Source organism: Magnolia sinica, chromosome 15, assembly GCF_029962835.1.
Source record: "Magnolia sinica isolate HGM2019 chromosome 15, MsV1, whole genome shotgun sequence".
In the NCBI taxonomy this organism is placed as follows: domain Eukaryota; kingdom Viridiplantae; phylum Streptophyta; class Magnoliopsida; order Magnoliales; family Magnoliaceae; genus Magnolia; species Magnolia sinica.
Genome location: NC_080587.1, coordinates 65,173,090 through 65,181,607, shown reverse-complemented (window position 1 = coordinate 65,181,607; position 8,518 = coordinate 65,173,090). Strand labels below are relative to the sequence as shown.

General features: G+C 40.2%; 1 non-coding gene across 1 annotated transcript; it reads right to left on the bottom strand.

Annotated features, from left to right (window-relative positions):
• Positions 1–7,214: 7,214 nt before the first annotated feature.
• Positions 7,215–7,321, bottom strand: LOC131228322 (small nucleolar RNA R71). The gene has a single exon (XR_009162830.1). It is a non-coding gene; the product is annotated as a small nucleolar RNA R71 (small nucleolar RNA).
• Between the last annotated feature and the right edge of the window lie 1,197 nt (positions 7,322–8,518).

Genomic DNA, 8,518 nt, shown 5'->3' with positions numbered 1-8,518 from the left:
TACCTAAGGCTGAAACCTGAAACCTGAAACTTAAGTGAAATGAACCTGTCACTCTTTCACGAAGTTGTGGCTTTCCAACCGTTAGATCGTGACCAAACTCGAGGTATGAGTTAAAGATATTTCCATTCTCATATCTGTATAGTTGCAGCCCTGATCGAGCACCGACGAAGGTCAATCGTAAGTAGGGTCCCTACGGTTGATCAAGGCATCCGATCTCCACCAAAATTGGTCTGATCGCTCATCCTATGATGGGGCACCTGCCCCATGGCATGGATGGGCCAGTGGACCCCATAAGTAGCCCTACAAGGTAAAATTTGGCCAATTAGGGGCATACATGCTAGAAAAAGGGCCCCCAGGGCCATTTAGACAAAATATGGGTTATATGAGGCCTAGAAATTCACTCCTATACGAATTTCCAACTGCAAGGGAGAGAGGGAGCGAGGAGAAGTGGAAGGAGCTCCTTGGGGAGTTGATTTGGGAAAAATCTCCCTTGCTGCTGCCCACAACGAACCAACCGTGCCCCACCACAGAAAGCGGTCCACCGATGATAGAAAGGTAATCCTCTAGCCCTTTTCAAATTTTAGCCTTGTAGGTCATTTGCATGCGCCCTTACAAGCTAATCTCATTGGTGCAGGGCTTCGATACACCCATCTATGGACCCGAATCCTAGTGGCCGCATTAGAAATCCAACAGACTACTCCTAAGTGCAGACCATTACCTTTAAGTTACCGATTATCGAACCAATGTAGCAATTGATGATTATGTAGTGAAATTTGGAATTTGCATGCTAAACAAATGAGAAATTCGTAGTTGGAACATCCTCCATGACAAGTAGCTTGCCTAGAATAAATGATCATTGAATGCACGTTAGAATAAATTCTCTCTACTGAAAATTCCATGCCCATATGCTCTACATTTTTCCCCGACACATGCACTTAATTACTTTAATGTTGTGAATTCTGCAGTGAATGAATAATGCTCATGCATTTCCAATTGATTACCCATATTAACTAAGATATCCTGAATTACTGACATGTATGTTTGCTTATTCCTGAAATATAAATGTTTGTGGCATACTATTAAATTTTAGTCTATTGGTCAATTGGGTTGGCTAGTAAGCGGAAAAACTCACAAGGGCAGCCTTACAAGATCGGCTGCCCTAGGCTAATCAAATTTATGTGATACTTCCACCCAATGCCGGTTGCACCGTAGTTCGCTTGAGTCAGCCGAATTAGTCTACTGGTTGGCCAACCATGTGTGTTGATCATATATGATCATGCCTGTTTGAACTAGAGACACCCCACGCCCTTGGAACACCCACTTGCAACCGCTATGATACGATCCACAAGTCTTGTAAGCCAAGTATGGTGGTATGGAATACTATGCTCTAGTTGTCGGCTTACGTTGAGGTGACGAGCCTCCCCGTAATGACCACGAGTAACCCAGTTTACAAACTCATCCTTTATATGAGTTCAGCTAGGAATGATGAACCTAAACAAATCAATGATCGCAGACACGAGGCCACTACGGCCGCCTTGGGCCTCGCGATCGGATTAGGGCAGTGATTTCGTGGGAGTGCCTTAGTTTCCCCAATCTTGTTGGACGAACGGACATAACTAAACACTCGACTAACATAATCATGGTCGCATTACATTAGTTGGGTTGGCAACTCAGCAGTTGAGGTCACATTGAAGGAGTGTTGGTCATATTTGAATGTATAGATGGCGTTACTTGAGGGAGTATTGAATGGCGAGGGCATGCATTATATCATAATACCATACATGTGCATTAATAAGAGTATCTAGAACTTGAATGCTTAGTTGTTTTTCATTAATTACGCCTATGGAATTGATAACTTGTGTAGCTTAATGCTAATGGAACCATTGAGTTGATCACTCACTCCCACTCTAGGACGGTGTTTTAAAGCACCAACCAGACACCTTTGTAGATGCAGGTACTATGGAGTCTGATGCGTTGGAGGCGCACACAGACTCGAAGGAGTCCTCGTACTTCCAGTTTCTGGGTGGGCCGATGTAGGACAATTTTATGACGTTAATGAGATTTTATAGTCGATACATTTTGTATTTTTGAAACTGTGTATTTTGCTCAGTTGTAGTCACGTACTCTGGATAAACATATTTTACTTGTTAGTTAATTTACTTGCATTAAAATTTACGTTTATTATAGAGTACATCGTATAGTCTATTTTAATTCTAAGAATTGCTCAGATGCCAGGTAAAACGAACTATAAAATCTTGCTTCTACAAAATATAAATGGCACCCGAGATATCAAGAGTCGAGTATCTACTCGACCCCTAAAATCCGGGGCGTTACAAATCCACTCCATCCATCAGATGATAACCTCTTTTTATTTTTCCTTTTTATGCACACACCCTCACACCCATACACACCACAATGTGTACTTGAACCTATAACCTGATTGTTGTGTTGAAACTCTTGTGAGTCTACCTCTATGCCATGAGTAGGGATACATCAAATGGTAACCCTTATCACCAACAGCAATAATGTAAAGTTTTACCAAAATCTTTAAGTAGTGTTATAACCCTCCTGGTTTTAGGTCAAGCTAATTTTTACATCTTTACTTAATCCTAGTGACCTATGAAATATAAAAACAATGATGGATCACACATTCTTCCCTGTGGTGTGGCCCACCTGAATTGTAGATTTGACTGATTTCTGCTTCCAAGCACTAGAATCAAGGAACACACTTGATGAACCAAGTGGATTTTATAGATGCAACATGGTGGGCCCCATAAAGGTTTAGTGCTTTTTACATGGTCCACAACAAGAATTGTAGAGGATGAGTCCAATACAAACATTTTAGGTCAAAATAAGTGGATCATAAGTTACTTTACATGAGCTACTTATGCCTGAATGGTTTATCTTGATTTCTACTCTATATGTATATGCGCACACATGTATAAACAACAAAATTATCAACTAAAAAGTAAACAAGTATGTTTAGTTTTTAACATCACATAAGCAGTTATCCCTCAAGTTTGCTCGGTTCACCCTTAATATCTACCATCCATCATGTGGCCTAGCCCTTGATGCCAACCATTCATTAGCTCATCTTGACCTTGTCTTCAACGTGATTCCTCCATCGTGTGGGGCATATCTTCAATGTGAATCATCTACCTTTGATGTGAGTTATCCATCATGCAAGGCCCACCTTAAATGTGGGTCGTCCATCATGCTGGGCCCAACTTCAAAGTGGGTCATCTATCAAGCAGGGCCTACATCGGATGTAGATCATTCATCATTATGGGCTAGCCTTCGATGTTAACTATCCTCATATGGGACTCACCTTGATTTGGCATCTATCATGTGAGGCCCACCATCAATGTTATTGTCCATCATGTGGGGCCAACCTTTAATATCCACTGCCCATCATGTGGAGCCCACCTTTGACATGGATTGTCTATTATATGGGCCTCACTTTCAATGTGGGCCGTCTATCATGTAAGGCTCACCTTGGATGTAGGCCATTCATTATCAATACCTTGGATGAGGACTGTCCATTATGTGCGGATATTACATATCAGACCCCAATTATTACCTAATTTTACATACATGATAATGTTTAACAGAGTATTTTAATTATATTTTTGTTGCAGGATGAAATCAGGAGCGTTGATGGAAAAGGGAGTACTACAAGCGTGGATTTGATGTTCCAAAGTCACCAGAGTAAGGGACGCACTCCATAGAACTAAGATTGAAGAATTCACATGCCAGGGATCCGAGGAAATCAAGCCGTTCAAGTTAAAAAGGCCCAAAAATGGTCCAGAATGCAAGATCACATGGTTTCTGTCATCCGATTGACTCGAAACTTCATACATGGCCTGGAAGCCATAAATAAACCGTACATATTAAATTTCAACCATTGAATATCTCGAGAAGTGGGCCAACGGACAGATCAGCCCATTAATCTCCAATTTTAGGCCCGCTTACAATCTGAATATACTTCAAAATTGACCCAGACGGTTTAAATAAGATGAGAAACAGGATGGATGGATTGGATTTCTCTACAGCATCATAGTGGACCCCGCATGGGTGGCGTGTGTATTGAGGACATGTGTAGCCGCGCCGCACCGGACCATTGAAATCGGTAAAAGCCGGTTTGACCGACTGTCTTCAGCGAAAACGGCAATTGCCGTTACAGCGTTCGCACAGCACCACCATCGGTTGCTCTTGTGGGCCCCATACATTGTCCAAACGGAAAATCCAAGCCGTCCACCAGAATTCCAGTGTCCCTATTGCCAACTTGTAGGTGACCTAATTTCAAAAGAGAGCGTCTATGGAAATCTAACTGTTCAAAAGCAGGTTGGACGGTAGAGCAGGAAATCAGGTGGACCGCATCAAAAGCTATCCAAAAGTAGTCATTTCCAAATGAAATTTCAAGTAGATTACAATGGACGGCATGGATTTACAATCAGAACTCTATCATGGGTCATCTGACACCACCGACTTCAAACGGAAATTTCCATTTTGCTTGTCGTGAAACAGGGACTTGCGGTCCCCTGTTGTGGGCTCCACACATTGTTCTAACGGACAATCCGAATTGTCCATCAGAATCCCTGGGCCCCTCTCATCCAAGCCTAGTTGACAGAGTTGAAAAAGAGAACGAGGATTGATTTTTCAACCGTTCAAAAGAAGAATGAACGGTAGGTTTAAAATAACGTGGGCCGCATCAGCAGACGGTGAAAACAGTTCATTCTCGGTCGAAATTCCGTCCTGCATCCAATGGACGGATTGGATTTATCAAAATAACATCGAAGTGGGTCCCACCAGCACCACAGCGGACGGAATCCGCATACCCTGTTTACGCACGCCGGACGCTGTCCGACTTTCGCAGCGGTTGTGGCCCACCATACTTGATCAGATGAAAGATCTGATCCGTCCATCATGTAGACGACTCGAAAACGTCCTAAGGGACGATATTTATTTGGTAACTGAGCAAGGAAAGATGTGTGGTTTTTGCGTCTGAAACTTGGTTGCATAAAGAAGTTACGCACGCTGCTGCGTAAAGAACTCTCCACCGACTCTTTGTACACATGCCAGCACGTCTCTCCACCGCCTACACTACTATAAGAAAGAGGAAAGAAGGGTCGTTTGAGAAAAAAGGAGGGAGAGAAAAGATCCAGGGAAGAAAGCAAGGGAGAGAGAGTTCGTTTTAGAGAGGAGAAGCAAGAGAGAAGATAGGGAATTCAAGAGCAAATTCAGGGAGCTGGATCATCCAAGTTTTTGGAAATTTTTTCAGCTTGGAGAAGCAAGAGATAGAGAGGAAGAAAGAAGGGAAAGATTGGAAGGATGTTTTTCTTTTATCATCTATATTTTTCCTTCTTTCCAGTTGATTCCATGAGTAGCTAAATTTCTTAGCTAGGGCTGAGATGAAGCCCCTAACTTGAATAACCCTTGTTATGTGTTGATTTCGTTTTGATTTAATTGATGTGTTTCTTTCTCTAGTGTGCTTAATTGGAAGTTCTGTACTTCTCCATTCTAAGAGCTTGACCAAAGTCTAGTTATGGACGTTGTTTGGATTACTATTCTAGGTGCTTGTGTCTGACCATGAACAGGTTCCTATAGAGGAAGAAACAGGAATCTACATCTCTTCATGCCTGACCATGGATGGAAAGATATGATCCATATGCTTTAAGGAATTATACATTCTGTGTGCCCGACCAAGGACATAGAGTGCACTTTATTTATTTTTGATATCAATCTGAATTAGGGTGAATCAACGGGCAGAACAAGGTTTATGATAGTTAGGGGTGGATTCGAAAGTCCTAGTCTTCTCCTTGATTGAATTTTCCTCATTATTCTCGGTTATTTTTCCATTAATTTTTATTTAGTTTACTTAATTACTATCCCAAATATTTGTTGGATTAGTTAAGAAGAGTCTTTAATTTTGAATTGTGACAATCAGTCCTCGTGGGAACGATCTCGTAATACGTACCATATCTACATCTGATTCGTATACTTGCGAGTTTAAAATCATTTAAATCAAGTTGGTTTAAATAAAACATCAAGTTTTTGGCGCCGTTGCCGGGGACTGTTTCGGTCCAATTGAATTTAGGATTCTCTCTTATCATAATTCATAGTCTTAGATTTTTACTAACTTTAGGTTAAATTTTTTTTTTTTTTAAGAAACTAACCTATTTCCTGTTTTGTAGGGTCCTGACATAAACTGCTAATTTGGTAATCTCTTTCTAAATTCTCTATTTTTTTTAATTTCTATTTTTAGAATTAGGGTTTTAATTTTATTTTTAGAAATTTCTTTCTTTTTTTTAGAAATTTCCTATTTTCTAATTTTAGATTTTGATTCTTCTTTTAAGTAACTTTCTATTTTTTAGTTTTAGAAATTTTTTTTTTCCTTTTTAGAAACTAACTTAGCTTTTTATTTTTTAAGATTAGAAACTTTCTTTTTTAGAAATTAACCGTTGCTTAGGATTTTTTTTTATAGGAAATTTAATTTATTTTTGTTTTTTTTTTTTTATGTTTACAGGAATTGAGGAAGGAAGCTGCTAAATAAGATTATCTTCAGGAGGAGCTCTCAAATCTTCAGACATTCATCATCTCCTTTTCTCGGGTTCTTCCTTCCAATTCTCGTTTACATAGCTTTCTCTTGTTTTTAGGAATTCATAACTTTTTCTTTTAGTTTTATTCATATTAGGTTGCATCTTAGTTTAGTTTTCTTTCTTATATTGATGACATAGTTTATGCTAGGACGTAGATCTCTGAACATAGAACTAGCACCTTTTGATCCTGAAATAGAAAGAACCTTTCGTAGAAGATTTAGAAACATCCTATTTGAAATGGCGGAAGAGAATGGAACTAAAGCTCTTAGAGATTATTCAGCTCCTGTCCAATTCAATGCGCCTTCATGTATAGTGTTGCCTACCACCACGGCAGCACACTTTGAACTTAAACCTGGGGTCATACAATTTTTGCCCTCCTTTTATGGTTCAGATAAGGAGGATCCATATCATCATGTGAAAGAATTCTTAAACATTTGTTCCACCTTTAAGTTCCAAAACTTTTCAGATGATTCGATCCGTTTGCGCCTTTTTTCTTTTTCTTTGAAGGATAAGGCGAACGCATGGTTGAATTCTCTAGGAGTTGGGTCTATCACTACATGGGACCAACTGTCTAAGAAGTTCTTAAACAAGTTCTTCCCGGTTCACAATACTAAAGATCTACGAAAAGAAATAACGAATTTCACACAAAAAGAGGGTGAGCACTTTCATGAATGTTGGGAAAGATGGAAGGACTTACTTCTTAAGTGTCCACACCATGGTTTTGAGAAGTGGCAATAGGTTCAATACTTCTATGATGGTTTGACACCCCAAAACCGTCGCATGGTTGACGCCACCAGTGGAGGATCATTCATGACCAAAAGTGATGTTGAGCGTGGAATTTCTTTGAAACCTTGTGTGAAAATTCCCAACAATGGGACTACTCAAATAGAGGTGAAAGGAGTCCCCAACCACAGAAGAAAGGTGGTATATATGAGGTAGGAGTCACGCCAGATCTTTATGCCAAAATTGATAGCCTGACAAAGAAAGTGGATGCTTTAATGTTAAATAATGGACCTCCACAAACAACTCAAGTCGAGTCATGTGCCATATGTTTTAGTCTCGCCCATCCTACGCAGTCTTGTCCATCTAGTTCAGCATTTCCAGAATTTCTCTCTGAACAAGTGAATGCTATGAACACCTTTCGGAGAGCTGAGAATGATCCTTACTCAAACACCTACAATCCAGGATGGGCTAGACATCCAAATTTCTCTTTGGCAAAAGGACCACAACAAGGAGGACCATCTGAAAATCCTCCTATGCCATCTTACTCCCAAGTTGGCAGTCAACAACCTCAGCAGTTCTCACAGTATCAACAAGTGCCTCCACAATCTAGGAAACCATCTCTTGAGGATATACTCAATCTTTTTATGTAGAGTTCACTTCAATTTCAAAAAGACACCCAACATACCTTACTAGCTAACCAGCCGAGTTTACATGCAAATGCGCAATCCATTGCCAAGCTGGAAGTACAGTTGGGTCAACTTGCTGTCACATTGAGTGAGAGAGAGAAGGGCAAGTTCCCTAGTCAACCTGTGGTAAATCCAAAAGGACAGTATGAGATTGGCTCTAATTCAAACCAAGAATAATATCATGAGCAAACCAAATCAATCATTACCCTTAGGTCCGGTAAATAGATCAAGAACAAAGTAGAGATGCCTAGGGAAGAATCAAAGTCCAATGCGGAAGATCAAAATGAAATGGAGAGACATACTAGTGTATCCAAAGTCCAACAACACTCTGACTCTCCAAGAACCACTCATGTGCCATCTTATGTGCCTAAAGCACCTTTTCCTCAACGTCTGACACCGGTTAAGAAAGGAAACAACTTTAATGAGATATTGGACATGTTTAAGCAAGTGCAAATCAACATTCCATTGCTTGATGCTATCAAGCAAGTTCCTGCTTACGCTAAGTTTCTT